General features: G+C 44.4%; 1 long non-coding RNA gene across 1 annotated transcript; it reads left to right on the top strand.

Annotated features, from left to right (window-relative positions):
* The first annotated feature begins 1,050 nt into the window (after window positions 1–1,050).
* Window positions 1,051–18,325, top strand: LOC140210876 (uncharacterized). Its single transcript, XR_011889320.1, has 3 exons — window positions 1,051–1,166; window positions 12,376–12,494; window positions 17,355–18,325. It is a non-coding gene; the product is annotated as an uncharacterized lncRNA (long non-coding RNA).
* Window positions 18,326–18,802: the final 477 nt, after the last annotated feature.

The raw sequence follows: 18,802 nt of genomic DNA, 5'->3' as shown, positions 1-18,802 counted from the left end.
TATGACCAAATGTACCGTGACTTCTGGCTGTTCATCCTCCCGCTTTAGAATGCTGTGGACCCAAACCGAGGCATCCCTGACCCCCGGCACTTGGGAGACAAAGAACCATCCAGGCTTCCTCTTCGCATCCACAGAATTTCCTGTTTGCTTTCTAATTATGGAATCCACTATCACTGGTGCACTCCTCGTCTCCTCTCTGAGCCATAGAGCCAGACTCAGTGCCAGAGACACGGTTGCTATGGATTCCCCCTGCTTGGTCGTTTCCCACCGCCCCCCAACAATATCCAAAGAGGTATGTGTATTATTGAGGGGAACGGCCACAGGGGTACTCTCCACCGGCAGTCTGAACCCTTTCCTTCTCCTGACAGTCAGCAAGTTAGTTACCTCCTCATTCTCCCATATGAGCCAAAGGTCAGCCAGCTGCTCTGCAATCTTCTAACATGCTCTCTAAGGAGCTGCAGCTCCGTACACTTCATACAGAGATGGTAGTTATCAGGGAGACTGGAGTTTTCCCAGAGTTCCTACATCTCACACATATCACCAGCCTGGGATCCATTCACAAAACATTAGCTATGTACTAACAAACAAAGAAAAACAGAACTTTTCTAGAAACTGCCTTAGAGCCCCAATCTGTTCTCACCAAAGCCAGTTGAGCCAAAGCCTCCCAAGCTAACCCTAGCCCACTCCAACAATGGCCAATCCCACAACGGCTGCTCTGCTTACACTTCTCTTCTTTTTATTGGCCCTTGCTAAGTTACTAAAACCCCAAGCAATCTCCCATTCAGCAGACGAGTCCTGATAGGCTCTGCTTATTTTTTTTCTAAACTGGTGCATAAACTTCATAAGTAACTGTCTCAAACTCTCTCTGCAATCTTCCACTTGGCAGTCAAGTCCCACCAGGCCCCGCTCATTTTTTAACACTAAATGACAGCCTGCAGATTGTGCCAACAGCAATTTCAGGAATTTGCTGCTTGACCGATTTGCCATTTAATGACTAACAGTTAAACGCACATGCTAGGAAACAACAGGAATTCTGCAGATGCTGGAAATTCAAGCAACACACATAAAAGTTGCTGGTGAACGCAGCAGGCCAGGCAGCATCTCTAGGAAGAGGTGCAGTCAACGTTTCAGGCCGAGACCTTTCGTCAGGACTAACTGAAGGAAGAGTGAGTAAGGGATTTGAAAGTTGGAGGGGGAGGGGGAGATCCAAAATGATAGGAGAAGACAGGAGGGGGAGGGATGGAGCCAAGAGCTGGACAGGTGATAGGCAAAAGGGATACGAGAGGATCATGGGACAGGAGGTCCGGGAAGAAACACAAGGCGGGGGGGGGGACCCAGAGGATGGGCAAGGGGTATATTCAGAGGGACAGAGGGAGAAAAAGGAAAGTGAGAGAAAGAATGTGTGTATAAAAATAAGTAACAGATGGGGTACGAGGGGAGGTGGGGCATTAGCAGAAGTTAGAGAAATCGATGTTCATGCCATCAGGTTGGAGGCTACCCAGAAGGAATATAAGGTGCTAGGAAACAAGACGGTTTGGAGTTCCTAAACACAAAACATCCTGCAAATACTGGAATTTCAGAGCAACGCAGAAAATGCTGGAGGAATTCAGCAGGTCAGGTAGCACCTAGGGAGGGGAATAAACAGTCAAAGTTTCAGGCTAAGAACCTTCATCAGGACTAGCCAATCTAGATGAAGGGTCTCAGCCCAAAACCAGAAAGTAGAGGGATAAACAGGCAACTGGCTGGTTCTGATGAAGGGTCTTGGCCCAAAATGTCAACTGTTTATTCCCTTCCATACATGCGGCTCGATCTATTTGGTGTTCCAACTTTCCATTAGACAGCTCACAGACTTTGCTATTCTTACTAACGTCAGCTTAAAGTTCAAAGTTCAAAGTAAGTTTATTATCAAACTAGATACAGTGCCTATAAAAAGTATTCAACCCCCTTGGGAGTTTTCATATTTTATTGTTTTACAATATTGAATCACAATGGATTTAATTTGGCTTTTTTGACACTAATCAACAGAAAAGACTCTTTCATGTCAAAGTGAAAACAAATTTCTACAAATTGGTCTAAATTTATTACAATTATTAAACACAAAATAATTGTTTGCATAATTTCTCACCCCCTTCAAGTCAGTATTTAGTTGTTGCACCTTTGACAGCAATTGATGCCCTCACCTGCATCTCCTCCATTTCCTGCACTTCTCCTTACCTACCACCCCACCAGCCTCCGGATCCAGCACATTATCCTCCGCAGCTTCCACCACCTTCAACAGGACCCCACCACTAAGCACATCTTTCCTTCTTCACCCCTCTCTGCTTTCCGTAGGGATCGGTCCCTCCGCAACTCCCTTATCCACACATCCATCCCCACGCATCTCCCACCTGGCACTTATCCCTGTAAGCGTAAGTGCTATACCTGTCCATACGCCTCCTTTTTTGCCACCATTCAGGGCCCCAAACAGTCCTTCCAGGTGAGGCAACACTTCACTTGTGAGTCTGTTGGGGTCATCTATTGCATCCGGTGCTCCCGTTGCGGCCTCCTCTACATCGGTGAAACCCGACACAGATTGGGGGATCGCTTCGTCGAACACCTCCGCTCCGTCCGCCACAACAGACAGGATCTCCCGGTTGCCACCCGCTTCAACTCTGCTTCCCACTCCCATTCAGATATGTCCATACATGGCCTCCTCTACTGCCATGATGAGGCTAAACTCAGGTTGGAGGAGCAACACCTCATACACTGTCTAGGTAGTCTCCAGCCCCTTGGTATGAACATAGAATTCTCCAATTTCCGGTAATTCCCTCCCCCTCTCTTCCTCTATCCCTATTTCACTCTGCCCCCTCCCCCAGCTGCCTATCACGTCGCTCATGGTTCCGCCTCCTTTTTCTACTACCCATTGTTTTCAGGGCTATAATGTCCCTGCTTCCCCTCCCCCACCCCTTTGTCTTTCAAATTACCGGTCTTTCAACTGAACATACAAGCATTCTTCAAATCCTTCCCCCTCCTTCTTTGTTCAGTCCTGACGAAGGATTCCAGCCCGAAACGTCGACTCATTGTTTCCACTGATGCTGCCCGACCTGCTGAGTTCCTCCAGCGTGCTGTGAGTGTAGCAATTATAGGCTTGAGTCTGTGTGGATAGGTCTCCATCAGCTTCGCATTTCTGGACACTCTAATTTTCCCCCATTCCTTTTTATAAAACTGCTCAAGCTCTGTCAGATTGCATGGGGATCATGAGTGAACAGCCCTTTTCAAGTCCAACCACGAATTCTCAATTGGATTGAGGTCTGGACTCTAACTTGACCATTCCAGGACATTAACTTTGTTGTTTTTAAGCAATTCCTGTGTCGCTTTGGCTTTATGCTTGAGGTCATTGTCTTGCTGGAAAGCAAATCTTCTCCCAAGTTGCAGTTCTCTTGCAGACTGCATCAGGTTTTTCTGAAGGATTTCCCTGTATTTTGGGGCATTTTGCTAATTATGTGAGTTCTAAAAGCAATTGGCTACACCAGTGATAATTTGATGTGACATAGTAAAGGGGGTGATTACTTATGCAATTAATTATTTTGTGTTTTATATTTGTGTTGGCACGTGGCCAAGTATTTAATGCATCGGTCTAGTGATCTGAAGGTCGCTAGTTCGAGCCTCAGCTGAGGCAGCATGTTGTGTCCTTGAGCAAGGCACTTAACCACACATTGCTCTGCAACAACACTTGTGCCAAGCTGTATCAGCCCTAGTGCCCTTCCCCTGGACAACATCAGTGGTGTGGAGAGGGGAGACTTGCAACATGGGCAACTGCCGGTCTTCCATACAACCTTGCTCAGGCCTGCGCCCTGGAAACCTTCCAAGCCGCAAATCCATGGTCTCACGAGGCTAACAGATGCCTATATATTTATAATTAATTTAGGTCACTTTGTAGACATCTGCTTTCCCTTTGACATGAAAGAGATTCGTTCTGTTGACAAATGTTAAAAAAAGCCAAATTAAATCCACTGTGATTCAATGTTGTAAAGCAAAACAACATGAAAGTTTCCAAGGGAGGTGAATATTTTTTTATTTATTGGCACTGTATATGTCACCATATACAACTCTGAGATTCATTTTCTTGTGGGCATACTCAATAAATCCATAGAATAATAACCATAACAGAACCAATGAAAGACCGCACCAACTTGGGCATTCAACCAGTGGTCAAAAGACACCAAACAGAGCAAATCAAAAAAGAAAGAATGATAATAGATAAATAAGCAATAATTATCAAGAACATGTGATGAAGAGTCCTTGAAAGTGAGTCCCTATTACTGTGGGAACGGTTCAGTGATGGGGCAAGTGAAACTGAGTGAGGTTCTCCCCTTTGGTTCAAGAGCCTGATGATTGATAATTGTTCCAGAACCTGGTGGTGTGAGTCCTGAGGCTCCTGTGCCTACTTCCTGATGGCAGCAGCGAGAAGAGTCCTGGTGGTGGGGAGTGCCTGATGATGGATGCCCCTTTCTTGCGACAGCATTTCGTGTAGATGTGCTCAAGCGTGGGGAGGGCTTTACCCATGAAGGACTGGGCTATATCCACTACTTTGTATAGGGTTTACCATTCAAGGGCATTGGTGTTTCCATACCAGGCTGTGATGCAGCCAGTCAATATACTCTCCACTACACATCTATAGAAGTTTGTCGAAGTTTTACATGTCATGCTGAATCTTCCCAAACTCTGAATGAAGTAAAGGCTCTGCCGTGTTTTCTTTGTAATTGCACTGACATAATTGCCCAGGACAGCTCCTCCGAAATGTTAACACTGAGGAATTTAAAGTTGCTGACTCTCTCCACCTCTGACCCTCTGACGAGAACTGCCTCATGGACCTCTGGTTTCCTTGTCCCGAAGTCAATAATCAGCTCCTTGGTCTTGCTGACATTGAGTGAGAGGTTGAGTTTGTAAACCTACCTAGCTGTAATTCCACTCAGCACCTGGTGATTGAGTAACTGACATTTTGCGATCTTTGCCAATTTCCTAAAGAGCACAAATCTTTACAAACTAACAGGTTGCTCCTGAGTTAACAGCCCATCCTTGTATCTTTGATCTTCATAGAGCAATCGAGTCACACAGTATGCAAACAGGCCCTTCAGTCCAATTGATACATCCAAACTAAGCTGCCCACATATCGCCCTCTAAGTCGCCCCTGTCCACATACATCTAGATGGCTTTTAAATGTCACTGATGTGTCTGCATCAACCACCATTCTGGCATTTCATTCCAAACTCACAACACCCCTTGGCATGAAGGGGTCGCCCCTGATGTGCCTTTCAAATCTCTCCACTCTGATCTTAAACATATGTTCCTTGATGTTAGCAACCCCCCCCCGAGAAAAGATCAATTGCTTCCACCTGTTTAATCTCCTCCTGATCTCATTTACAGTACCTCTGTCATCACTCCTCAATATCCTACGTGCCAGAGAACAAAGCTCTAATCGATGCAATTTATCCTTGTAACTCAAGCTCCGAAACTTATAGAGTCATAGCAGAGAAACAATCCCTTCGGTCCATCTAGTCCATTCTAAACTATTATTCTGCCTAGTCCATTTGATCTGCACCCGGACCATAGCTCTGCACACCCCTCCCATCCTTATAACTATCAAAATTTCTGATCAAACCCACATCCACCACTTCTACCCTCATCTATTTCAACACTCACTGTCCTCTGAGTGAAGAAGTTTCCCCTCATGTTTCCTTTAAACCATTTCAGCTTTACCCTTAACCCATGAATTCCAGTTATATATCACCCAACCTCAGTGGAAAAAGCTGGGTTGCATTTACCTTATCATAACCTTCTTAATTTTATATACCTCTATCAAATCTCCCCTCTTTCTCCTACACGTGAGAGATTAAAGCCCTAGCCTATTCAACCTTTCCCTCATGACCTGGCACACGCTTAGAAATTTTCTCTGCACTCTATCAATCTTGTTGATATCCTTCCTGTCCAAACAAAAGTCTGATAAAACTTTTCCAGTTTACTAACATTTTGGGGTTAACATAATGTGCTGAAAGAGAGTATGCAGACATTGTCCAGTCACACTAACTGAACACAGATACCCAAGTAAAACTCTATCTTTGGAGAACGCTTCACTGAACACCTACGCTCTGTCCGCCAGAGAAAGCGGGATCTCCAGTAGCCACACATTTTAATTCCACTTCCCATTCCCATTCTGATATATCTATTCATGACCTCCTCTATTGTCACGATGAGGCCACACTTAGGTTGGAGGAACAACACCTTGTATTCCGTCTGGGTAGCCTCCAATCTGACAGCATGAACACTGATTTCTCGAACTTCCAGTAATGCTTCCCCCCACCCTTAACCGTTTCCCATCCCCTTTTCCCCCTTTCACCTTGTTTCTTTGCCTGTCCATCGCCTCCCTCCGGTGCTCCACCCCCTTTTCTTTCTTCCATGGCCTCCTCTCCTCTCCTGTTAGATTCCCCTTTCTCCAGCCCTGATTCTCTTTCACCAATCAACCTCCCAGCTCTTTACATCACCCTGCCCCCTCCCGGTTTCACCCATCACCTTGTGTTTTTCTCTCTCTTCCCCCCCACCCCCAGCCCTACCTTTTAACTCCATTCCTCGTCTTTTTTTCTCCAGTCCCGCTGAAGGGTCTTGGCCCAAAACATCCACTGTATTCTTTTCCGTAAATGCTGCCTGGCCTGCTGAGTTCCTCCAGCATTTTGTGTGTGGTACTCTATCTTTGAGAACCTAGTTCATACAACTTCAGTGTTCAAACCTGAGAGTCAAGGCCATCAGACACACCCAGACAAAATAACGATGCTAACAAAAGCTTGTTTACACTTACTTAGTACCGGGCAGTCATTTTACTAATTCTTAAATATTATTGGCCTTTAACATGTAATTGTTATTGGTTTTTAACATCTGAAATATGGATTATGACTGATACTTAAATATGCAAATAATGAGATTCAAGGATGCGCAAGGCTCCACAGTGGAGAGAGTGGAAAACATCAAGTTCCTTGGGGTGCAGATCTCGGACAATCTCACCTGGTCCAAGAACACCACTGGGATTGTGAAACAGGCCCAGCAGAGATTGCACTTTCTGAGGAAGCTTAAACAAGCATCACTCCCCACTAACATCTTAACTACATTCTACAGAGGCGTGGTTGAGAGTGTGCTGACCTTTTGCATCACAACCTGGTACTCCAGCTGCAGTGCTGTCGACAAAAAAGCCTTGCAGAGGGTGGTTAGGGGAGCAGAGAAGGTTATTGGGGTCTCCCTACCTTCTGTCCAAGACCTCTTTCAGAGTCGATGCCTCCAGAAGACACGGTACATCACTAAAGACCCCTCAGACCCTCTCCATGAACTGTTTGTTCTTCTGCCATCAGGCAAACATTACAGGAGCATCAAAACTAAAACCACAGGGCTACTAAACAGCTTCCTCCCACAGGCAGTCAGACTGCTAAATAGCTGCTCTACCTGACTCTGCTTTGGACACTTTTAACATGCACTGGACACTTATAACTTGATTTTAACTGACATGTGGCTGTTGTGTTTTACTATTTATTGTTATGTTTATTATTTAGTGTTGCGTTTGTTACGTTATGATTGCACTGCCCCTGAGAAACTCTGTCTCATTCTGCCCTGCAGAGCTGATGTACGGTTAGAATGACAATAAAGTTTTTTGAATCTTGAATCTTGAATCTTCTATTGGAACTATGACTGTATAAAAATGGACAATTTTGAACTTTAACTTCAAAACAATTTAGTGAAAGGGGCAGAACTGTTCTCCTTATGCACAATAAAGTGTGACTGAAGAACGAATGCAAGTCGATTTAATCAGTGACAACATAATCTATCCATGTAACTCAGACCCCCAAGTCCAGGAAACATTCTAGTATATCAATTCTGTATTCTTTCTAGTTCTTTCTAAGTTTTCCCTATAATGGGGTGATCAAAACTGTACACACTACAACAATGTGGCTTCACTAATGTCTTAGTGTGTTAGGTCCACCTCCTACACCTTATAAAGTGGCTACTGAGTGCTGCTGCTGCAGCCCACTCAGTTTACGATTCGAAGTTTTGTGCTTTCAGAGATGCTCCTCTGCACACCACTGTTGTAACACATTGTTATTTGAGTTACTGTTACCTTCATGCCAGCTTGAACTAGTCTGGCCATTCTCCTCTGACCTCTCTCATTAAGAGGGTGTTTTTGCTGACATTACTGCCGCTCACAAGATGAGCTTTTCGCACCATTCTCTTTAAACCTAGAGAGTTGCACGTGAAAATTCCAAGAGATCAGCTGTTTCTGAGATACTCAAACCATCCTATTGGACACCAATAATATGTTGTTGTTCGTCCATCGTTGACGTCAATGAGGACCTTGACACCATAATGATGGTGTTGAGACTAGCGCGTGATTTGGATTTAAGTGAGGGAGAGTTGCGCAGCGTCAGCCTCACTCTCTCTTCCCAATTCCCATCTGGATCCAGTGGCAAGACAGAGTCTAGACGGCTGGAGATGGGACTAGGCACAGTGGATGACCAGGACGTCTCCTGTGTCTTGTCCTGCTCTACGCGTTCCACGACGCTTGCAGAGACCGCCTTCTTGACCGTTGGACCTTCCATTGGTCTCGTCCGCTCAATCCGCCAAAGTCTGTCTTCACATGCTGGGATAGACAACTCCCTATCTCACCGAGGGTTTGAGACCCGTCGGCTACCCTCACCTGGTTTAGCCAGCTTGTCAAAGTCGTTGCCCAGGGTGTGGCTGCTGTCGTATGCAAACAGCTACGGGGAGCCACAGGTGAGAGCTGAGTGCCAGGTGGGGACCAAAGGTGGACTAACCGCCCTGAAAAGGACGCGACATGTTCCCCCACCAGAGGTGCTACCCCTCCCTGACAGCCCATATATACCAATAATATAAAGACCAACAGGTACACGGCTGAATCGTTCTGTAGAAACCCTGCACATTTGATCATAAGACAAGGGAGCTTGGTTAGGCCCTTTGGCACATCAAGTCTATGCAAAAGCTATATTGACAACTGCAGTAGAAATGGTTTTGGAAATCAAACAGCCTTCATGTTTATGGTCAGGGAATAGACTCCCAAGATTTAGATTGAGATAGTGGAGACAGTTGCTTGTGGAGTTTTAAGCCCTGGATTTAAAAAGCAAACAAGCCTGTTGGAACATTCTTTGGCGATTAAGATGGTTTGGGTTAATAGGTGCTTGGCAGGGGCCAATAAAAAGAAGGTAGATTTAAGCAGAGTAGCCATAATGTGAGTGGGACAGAGTTGGAGTGAGGAACAGAGGCTTTGGCTGAAGACGCTGCAGCAAGGATGAAGCTGAGGCTAGGTTAGGGCTTCTGTCAGGGTGCCCTGTCTTTCTCTATTAGCGCCTAGCTACAGTAGTGAGAATGTATCCCAGGTCAATAGTGTCTTCTCATGCACTATTGTGGGGGATTTGGAAACCTCAAGTTTCCTTGATTCTGACATGTGAGAAATGCATCTTAAAGATCACATTAAGGAATTGGAGCTGGATAACCTTTGGCTGATTCAGGAGAATAAGGAGGTGATAGGTAAGAGCTGCAGGGAGGTACATGCCTAAATTGCAGGAGGCAGGTAGCAGGGCAACTGTCAAGACAGGGAAAGGGATTAGTTAGAGAGTGCAGAGCAGCCCTATGGCTGTTCCCTTCAGTAATCAGTATACCACTTTAGATTCTGTTGGGAGGAGGGCAGAACGACATCCCAGGAGAAAGTTGCAGCAACCTGGTCTCTGTGGTTCGGAAGGGGAGTGGGGAGAAAAGGAGTGTAGTGGTAATAAGGGATTCAATCGTCAGAGGGGCAAACTGGAGAATCTGTGGTCATGACAGAGGTACTCCGGGATGATATGTTACCTCCCAGTTGCCAGGGTTAGGGACATCGCAGATCAGGGCCACAGCATTCTTACGGGGGTGAAGAAGCAGCCAGAAGTCAGAGTACGTAATGGTACAAACAATATAGGTGGGAAAAGGGATGAGGTCCTCAAGAAGGAATATAGGGAGCTAGGTAGGAAGCTGAAAAGTAGAACCTCAAGGATTGTAATCTCTGGATTGCCGCCAGTGAGGTAAGGGTGATTTGTCAGACGAATGAATGGCTGAAGAATAGGTGTAAGGGGCAGGGTTTCAGATTTATGGATCATTGGGATCTCTTCTGGTGGAGGTATAACCTGTTCAAAAGAGACAGGTCACACCTGAACTTGAGGGGAACCAATAATCTTGTGGGCAGGTTTGCTAGAGCAGTTGGGAAGGGTTTAAACTAGTTTGGCAGTGGAGGGGTGCAATCCAGAGTGATGGGGCAGAGGAGGGGACAGCTGGTGCAAAAGTGTCAAGACTGTAAGGAAGGAAATGCCGTGGAAAGGGCATATTTGCAAACTGTTTAGATGGGGCAAAATTTGTCCAGGCAGGATTCCTGACACCGATACAACAAAAAGAGTTCATTGTGATTCCCCTTGGTGTATGGGAAAATAAAATGGAAATTTACAAGACAAAATGGTGTTAGGTTGAAGTGAGATTGTTTTGTGAAAGTACACGAAACCAGTCCACAGCAATGTTTTGAGAACGTCAAGGAAGTACAAGTCTGCAGCCATAATAGTGGAAAATAGTGAAAAACATGTTTGTCTGAGCTTGAGGCCGTAAGAGATAAGTGGTACTGCTGGTATCACCAAGGGAGTTATAAGCACTAGTGGAAGGGGGTTTGAAGCTTATAAGAAATGGCAATTCCTTTGAGAGTAACAGTGAGTGAGAGAGAAGGAAAGGGGAGAGCTGTGCTTTAGGCTAGGTCACAATCAGCACTAGTGCTAAGAGTTGGAGAAGATAGGGACAAGTATGTCATGGGAGTTAGAGTATCTTGATTCTGTTAGAAAGGGGGGGAGGCTGCATGAAGTTTGTCAACATTCTGCAGATGAGCTTGTTTAGTGGATAATCAAAGTATTACTTTGATTTCTGTACTGCTACTACTGTAGACATTTTTTTTCTGTATTGCATTTGTGCTAGTTCTAATGTGTTTTCTTGTGGTTTAATACATGTGAACTGCCTCCCTTTGTCTGCAAATGTCCTGATAGAAATGTTTAAATAATTTTCAGTATACAATTGGCATAGTCGGCAGGATTCAGCAGAATAGATGCTATATTTTGCAAACAACAGGATATTTCGGAGGATGAGACTGAGATTAAGATACCAGGGTGGATGGAGAACACCCTACAGTGTCGTGGCAGTGGCCAACATGTTGTCCACGCTTTGCCCTCCCATGAGCTGAAAGGCACCAGTGGAACCTGTGTTTTCTGAAGGAGGAGGATGAGTTTCAGGAGTTTCCAGCAGAAGGCTGTGCAGGTTCAGATGAGGATGCCAAGATATTGAATTGATCATGTACATTAACAAGATTAATGATGGGGAAACAAGAATCAGAGTTTTGAAGTCAGAGGAGGGGATGGGAAACATTAGAAATAAAGCAGGCAGTAACCCCCAGCTAACTCGCAGGGAGGTGTTTCAAGTCCTGTTAAAGGAAATAGTGGATAAAGCAAAGTTGATGGTATGCCCAGGGGAGCCAAGTATGCCTTATGGGAACATCACTGTGATAATAAGAAGGCTGAGCCTAGACCCTCACTTGGACGAAGAATCAACTCCTGGGTTTAGGTGGAGAGGCTGATTGAGAGAATGATGGACTTCAGGGGCATAAGGATTGATCCAGAATGGCCCAGATTCCCCCAACCTCTCTGATAGGGGTGGGGTCAGTCAAGATAATGAAGCCTTACATGACTGTAACTTTGTGGTGGGGAGGTGGGAACAAACAAAAGTTTAATGCTTTGGTGGACCCAGATCCCAACTAACACCAGGGGCCCCTGGTGCAAGTAGAGGGTTTAAGGGCAAATATAATGAAAGCACGGGAAATAAGAGTATCGATTGGCTATTGGGGAAAGGCCGCCAATGAAAGCCCAAGTACTGATAGCCATGTTACCTGGAAATATAATTGGAATGAATGTGCTGCAGTGACAGACAGTGCAGACTAAATTAGGGAAGTTCATATTTAGAATTTTCAAAACAACTGTTTTAATGGGAGCCTCTTACAATACTGTCACCAAGAACTATGGTTTGTGAAGCAGTACTGAGCACTGGGAGCACATTCAGAGATCTCTGACACTATGGCATGCAACCTCAGAGTATAACAGTGCTGTCTGGGCAGCGAAAAAAAGTAAATTAGATAGCAACTGGAGGATGACAGTTGATTATTGTCAGTTAAGTGTGTCCCTTCATAACTGCTGCACAGTGACCTTAGTGGAAAGAATATCAGAGGAAAGAAATGGTAGGCTGTAATAGATATGGCCAATGCATTTTTTTCCTTTCCCCTGTCACCAGAGTCACAGGATCGATTTGCTTTCACATGGGAAGGCAGACAGTACACTGTTACCAGATTGCATCAGGGGCATGTGCATAGACCTACCTTGTGTCATGGATTGATAGCACAAGACCTCAAGGTATGAACTCTCTCCCCTAATATAGAGGTAAGCCCGCTATATCGATGACATAATGCTAAGAGGATACACAGAGTGGGGTAGGTGAAGCCCTGGACACACTGGTAAGACACATGAATGACCGATTGTGGGTGCTGAAGAGCCAGACAGTACACTTCCTGGGTATCCAGTGTGTCTCAGGACACCAAGTAATCCCGGACAAAGTACAGAGTAAGATAACTGAATGGCTACTCCCACCAATAAGCAAGACCCAAAGGTTTGGGGACTATTGCAGGTGGCACATAGCACACTTAACTGTTTTGTTCCAACCATAATATAAAGTAACTAGGAAGAAAGCAACTTTTAAGTGAGGTGGAGAGCGATAACACTTGTTCAAGACCACTGAGGAAGCAGTGGCTCAGGCCCTGCCTCTGGCTCCTCGCTTACCCAGATTGCCCTTTGAGCTAAAGGTACATCAGGACACCACTGTATGCAGTTTATGGCAAAGACAGAGTGGCGTGAACACTCCCCTAGCATTCTGGTCCCACACCATGCCAAGTGCAGCTGAACAATACACATCCTTTGAAAGACAACTGCTAGCCTGCTACTGGGTGTTGGTGGAGATGGAAGCCTCCACCGATGGGAGCCAAATCATTTTGAGACCCGGCCTCCCTATCATAATGTGGGTGCTCTCAGAAGCTCCGTTAACAAGATGGGGACACCACAGCAAACTTCTATTGTGAAGTGGAAGTGATGCATTGCAGAATGGGTGAATAAGGGCTTGAGGGAGTCAGCAAGTGTAGCCCACATGCCTGTGGATAAAAACTGTAGAAAACCACCAGCCTTCCCTCTCCTGTTGCATGGGGTGTACCATACAAGCAGTTGTCTGAAGCAAACACCATCTTGGTTTACAGATGGCTCCAGTCGCTGACAAACCGGTGTCCAGGGGCCGGACAGCAGCCACATTGGACCCAGTCACAGAACCACTTGCAGCAGCAAGGAGCGTGTGGCTCCAACCACACTGAACTGATGCTGGAAATCTGAGCAACACACACAAAATGCTGGAGGAACTCAGCAGGCCAGGCAGCATCTATGGTAAAAAGCACAATCGATGTTTCAGGCTGAGACCCTTTGACAGGACATCGGAAGGACCTCAGACCGAAACATCAACTGTACTTTTTTCCATAGATGCCGCCTGGCCTGCTCAGTTCCCTCAGCATTTTGTGTGTGTTAAATCGAATGAAGATCACTACTTTCCATGTAGACACTCTCTAGAAAGATACTTCTCTATCCACCACCTTTAATAATGAAGTGGACCAGTTAGATCAGTTATGCCAGATCAACACCCCTTAATTCCATACGAAGGGACAATGGGCATGTAATATAGCTGGTCATTTGGGGGTACATGGTATGATCGAATGGGCTAAACGAGGTATATCATAAGATCATAAGATATAGGAGCAGAATTAGGGCATTTTGCCCATCGAGTCTGCTCTGCCATTTCATCATCCCCTCTCAGCCCCAATCTTTTCCCTTCTCCCTGTATCCCTTCATACCCTGACTAACCAAGAATCTATCAGCCTCTGCCTTAACTATACCCAATGGCTTGGTCTCCACAGCTGCCCGGGCAACGAATTCCACAGATTCACCACCGTCTGGCTAAAGAAGCTCCACCTTATCTCCATTTTAAATAGGCATCCCACTATTCTGAGGCTGTGTCCTCTGGTCTTAAAACTCCCCCACCATTGGAAACAACCTCTCCACATCCACTCTATGGAAACCTTTCAACGTTCAGTAGGTTTCAATGAGATCACCCCCTCATGAGTACAGGCCCAGAGCCATCGAACACGCCTTTCCAACCCTTGGAATAATTTTTGTGAATATCCTGTGAACCCTCGCCAATATCAGCTCATCCTTTTGCAGATAAGGGGCTAAAGCTGCTCACAATACTCTAAGTGAGGCCTCACCAGTGTGTTATAAAGCCTTAACAGTACATCCTTACATTTATGTATCGTACTAGTCCTCTCAAAAACAATGCTAACATTGCATCTGCCTTCTGATGAATGTCCCTTTACACCTCAGATTTATAATTTTCTCCCCATTTAGAAAATAGTCTACATTTTTTTTTCTTCTACCAAAGTGCATGACCATACGTATCAAGCAGTAGTGAATCAAGGCAACTGGATTTGCTGTGTTGTCTAAAAGACATTTCGTCACTCATCCGAGAGGCTTCTTCAGTTCTGATCCATGGTAGGTAGTTTTCCTGCTTATAAACCCTGAGAGTTGTTTAAGGGATAGCAATCACGTGAGGGTCGTTAGGAGTCATAGAGGTAATGAGAGGGTCATTAGTCTTACCTTTGCATGAACGGAGGTGTGAACCGTAGTGGAGGAGCAGGGGTAGAGATGTTAGGATCGCATTGTAAGTATCTGATAGGTGGTGTCGTACCCCACTCTCTCTGTTCAGGGATGGGTTTTCCAGTTTGACAAAGATGGCTACTTTAACCCCTCTTTCAAACCACCGGTCCTCCTGTCCAAAATGCGCACATTGCTGACATCAAAGGAGTGTCCCTTGTACTTTAGGTGTAGATATACAGCTGATTCTTGACCTGAGGTGTCAGCCCTCCTATGCTGGGCCATCTGTTTGTGAAGTAGTTGTTTTGTCTCACCGATATACAGATCTGTGCAGTTCTTATTACACTAGACAGCATATACAATATTGCTCTGTTTATGGTGGCTTGAAGGAGGAGTTAAAGACGCCATTTTTGTTAAACTGGAAAACCCATCCCTAAACAGAGGGGTTGGGGTAAATTATCACCTATCAGCTACTTACAATGTGGCCCTAACATCTCTTCCCCAACGTCTTCACAATAGTTTACACCTTCATTCATGCAAAGATAAGACTAATGACCTTCTCATTACCTCTATGACTCTTAATGACCCAGCTATCCCTTAAACAACTCTCAGGGTTTATAAGCTGGAAAACTACCCACCATGGATCAGAACTGAAGGAGCCTCTCGGATGAGTGGGAAAAGGTCTTCTAGACAACTCAGCAAGTCCAGTTTCCTTGATTTGCTACTGCTTGATATACAATGACCTGGATGACTGAGAACCTTCATAGACATATTGCATGACCATACATTTCCTGACACTGAATTCCACCTGCCATTTCTTTGCCCATTCTCCTAATCTAAGTCCTTCTGTAGCCTTTCTGCTTCCTCAAAACTACCCACCTGTCCTCCTAGCTTCACATAGTCCACAAACTTGGCCACAAATCCATCAATTCCATCATTCTAAATCATTGACATAAGGTGTTAAAAGAAGCGATCCCAACACAGACCCCTGTGGAGTCACTGGCAACCAACCAGAAAAGGCTCCCTTTATTCCCACTCTTTGCATTCTGCCTGTCAGTCAATTCTCTATCCATGTTAGTATTTTACCTGTAATACCATGGGCTGTTAACTTGTTAAGCAGCCTCATGTGTGGCACCTTGTCAAAGGCCTTCTGAAAATCCAAGTACACAACATCCACTGATTCTCCTTTGTCTAACCTGCTTGTTATTTCTTCAAAGAATTCCAACAGATTTTTCCTTAAGGAAACCGTAATGACTATGGCCTATTTTATCATGTGCCTGCAAGTACCCCGAAATCACACCCTTAACAATCAACTTCAACATCTTCCCAACCGCTGAGGTCAGACCTATAATTGCCTTTTTTTTGCCTCTCTCACTTCTTGAAGAATGAAGCGACATTTGCAATTTTCCAGTCCTCCAAAATAATGCCAGAATCCAATGATTCTTGACTACCTGTGGACATGATTAAAGAAGTAGTTAATTATCAGCAGCTTAAAAGAACAGCACTCCCTGAGAAGCTGCCTGCCCATATTAAAAGGTATGACAGACTGATTACATTGGACTCCTGCCATAGCAGTAACAATTTAAATATTTGCTTACCTATTCCGGTCTGTCAATGGCAATTCCTTGTACAAAATCTGACCAGGATCATACACTGAAGGGGATTACAAAAGTTAACTAGTTATTATGGGGACCCTCAAATATATTGGTCTCATTTGCCGGGACAAACTGTGAAAGACTGAGTTGCCAATAAAGGCATCTAATCACAAACAAGAGAAAATCTGCAGATGCTGGAAATCCGAGCAACACACACAAAATGCAGGAGGAACTCAGCAGGCCAGGCAGCACCTATGGAAAAGAGTACAGTCAACGTTTTGGGCTGAGACCCTTCGCCAGGACCAATAAAGGCATTTATTGAGTGTATCACATAGCCTATCACCCCAAAGCATCAGGGCTGAACAAAAGAAAAACAGACTTTTAAAATAATAGATTTATTTACTGAAACCAATTCACACCTTACAGGTGTGGATGACTGTACTACTCCAAGCCTTGAACAAGCTGAATACCAATGACCAGGGTGATCAAGGGTACTCCAGAAACAGAGGATAAGGGGTTCTGAAGACAGGGCTCCCGTGGTAGGAGGAAAGGTATGAATGCATATTCCAAATTTTCCATTTTGCAAGGGGGACATTGCAGCAAATGGAGATGGTAACAATTATTGGACAAGTTCCATCTCTGGGTAAGACCAAAGGAAACAAGGATAAGACTATCTGGTGTGTTTAAACAGGGAGAAATTGACCAAGGGAAAATGATTTAAATCTTTGTAAGCCTCCAAGAGAATCATGACCTTGTCATGGTTTGGAGGCTTTGACTCTTGGTAGGGTCACCCTTGCCAAACATGTCAAAGGGTAGAGGTCAGACTATGAGTGGTCCACTGGTCCTCCAGGTTTGGGGGTTCAGCTCAGGGCTAAAAGGCAGTAAGTAAGTAAATCTTTGTAAGACTGATAATAACAGATACTTTGTTTTCTCCCAGGTGAAATAACAGCCCTGGAATTAATTTTGTCAATGGCATGGACCTTCCCCTGAGTAGAGGTCACGATCTGGACGGGTGGGAAGAATGTACAATGGCCATCTATAGAAGAAGATGTCCTCTGATACAACACATTTCTGTGAAATGTAACCATGATTAATTGTGATCAGCTTTGCATTATTCAAAGTATGGAACTGGGGACTAAATAGAGGGCAAGAATTAATTATAATGGTGGTTGTTTATAGTGAAGATTATTTTAGCTTGTTGCTTATACAGAATTCACATTATAAGCCCACTACTTAAGTAATTATAATAATTCTAGTTAACTTTTATTTACTATAATTTTTGTATTATATACCAATGAGGAATTAAGAGGAGTGTAAGTAAAGAGTTAATTGTGATTTCCCCCTTGGTATATGCTAAAATAAAATGGAAGTTTATAAGACAAAATGGTGTTAGCTTAGAGTGGGATTGTTTTGAGAAAGTACAAGAGGACCAGTCCACACACAGAAATGTTTTGAGAATGTCAAGTAAATACAAGTCTGCAGCCATAATAATGGAAAATGGTAAAAATCATGTTTGTCTGGGCTGGTGGTTGTAGGGGATAAGGGGTACAGCTGGTACCACCAAGGGATGGAAAAGTACTAGTGGAAGGGGTTTGAGTATAAAAAGGGTAACTCCTTTGAGAGTGACAGTGAATGAGAGAGAGGGAGAAGGAAGAGTTTTGCCTTGGGCTAGGTCATGACTGGTGCTAGTGTCAAGATTTGGAGATGATGGGGGCACGTATGTCCAGAGAGTTAGAGTACATCAGTTCAGAGCGAGAGAGCATGAAAGAGAGAAAAAAAGGCTGCATGAACTTTGTCAGCATTCTGCAGATGAGCTTGTTTACTGGTTAGCTATTAGTTTGATTTCTGCACTGCTACTACTGTAGACATTTGTTTTTCCTTTCTATATTGCATTTGTGCTGGTTCTAATAAAGTGCTCTCTTGTAGTTTAACACGGGTGCAGTGCCTCACTTTGTTTGCAAATGCACTGAGCTGAATCAGAAAAGAACACAACGAATTTTAAAGTACTTTTACCATAGCCTTGGACAGGGATAGAAGTAGATGATATGGGAAAGCATCTATTTGGGGAGGACAAACTATGCTGCTGTTAGAGCCTAAATTAGAACAAATGTACTGAGTGAAATCCACAATTAAAATGTAAACAAGTAAACAATGAGGTCTTGTAGGCCCGTGTTTAATCAGCATAAAACAATGGATTATGTTAAATGGCCTGCATCAAACTAGACAAAACTGACTAAATTAATTATACCATTATGTCTGAGTCCAAGGAAGCTTGCAGATCAGACCAATTTTGTCATCTAGCACATCAAACACAGTCGCAGGTATAGTTGATCAATCAATAGATGGGATATTTGTGTATTCAGAGAGTCAGCCCTCACAGCATTA

This window comes from Mobula birostris, chromosome 16 (assembly GCF_030028105.1).
Source record: "Mobula birostris isolate sMobBir1 chromosome 16, sMobBir1.hap1, whole genome shotgun sequence".
In the NCBI taxonomy this organism is placed as follows: domain Eukaryota; kingdom Metazoa; phylum Chordata; class Chondrichthyes; order Myliobatiformes; family Myliobatidae; genus Mobula; species Mobula birostris.
This window is presented reverse-complemented; position numbering and strand designations above follow the sequence as displayed.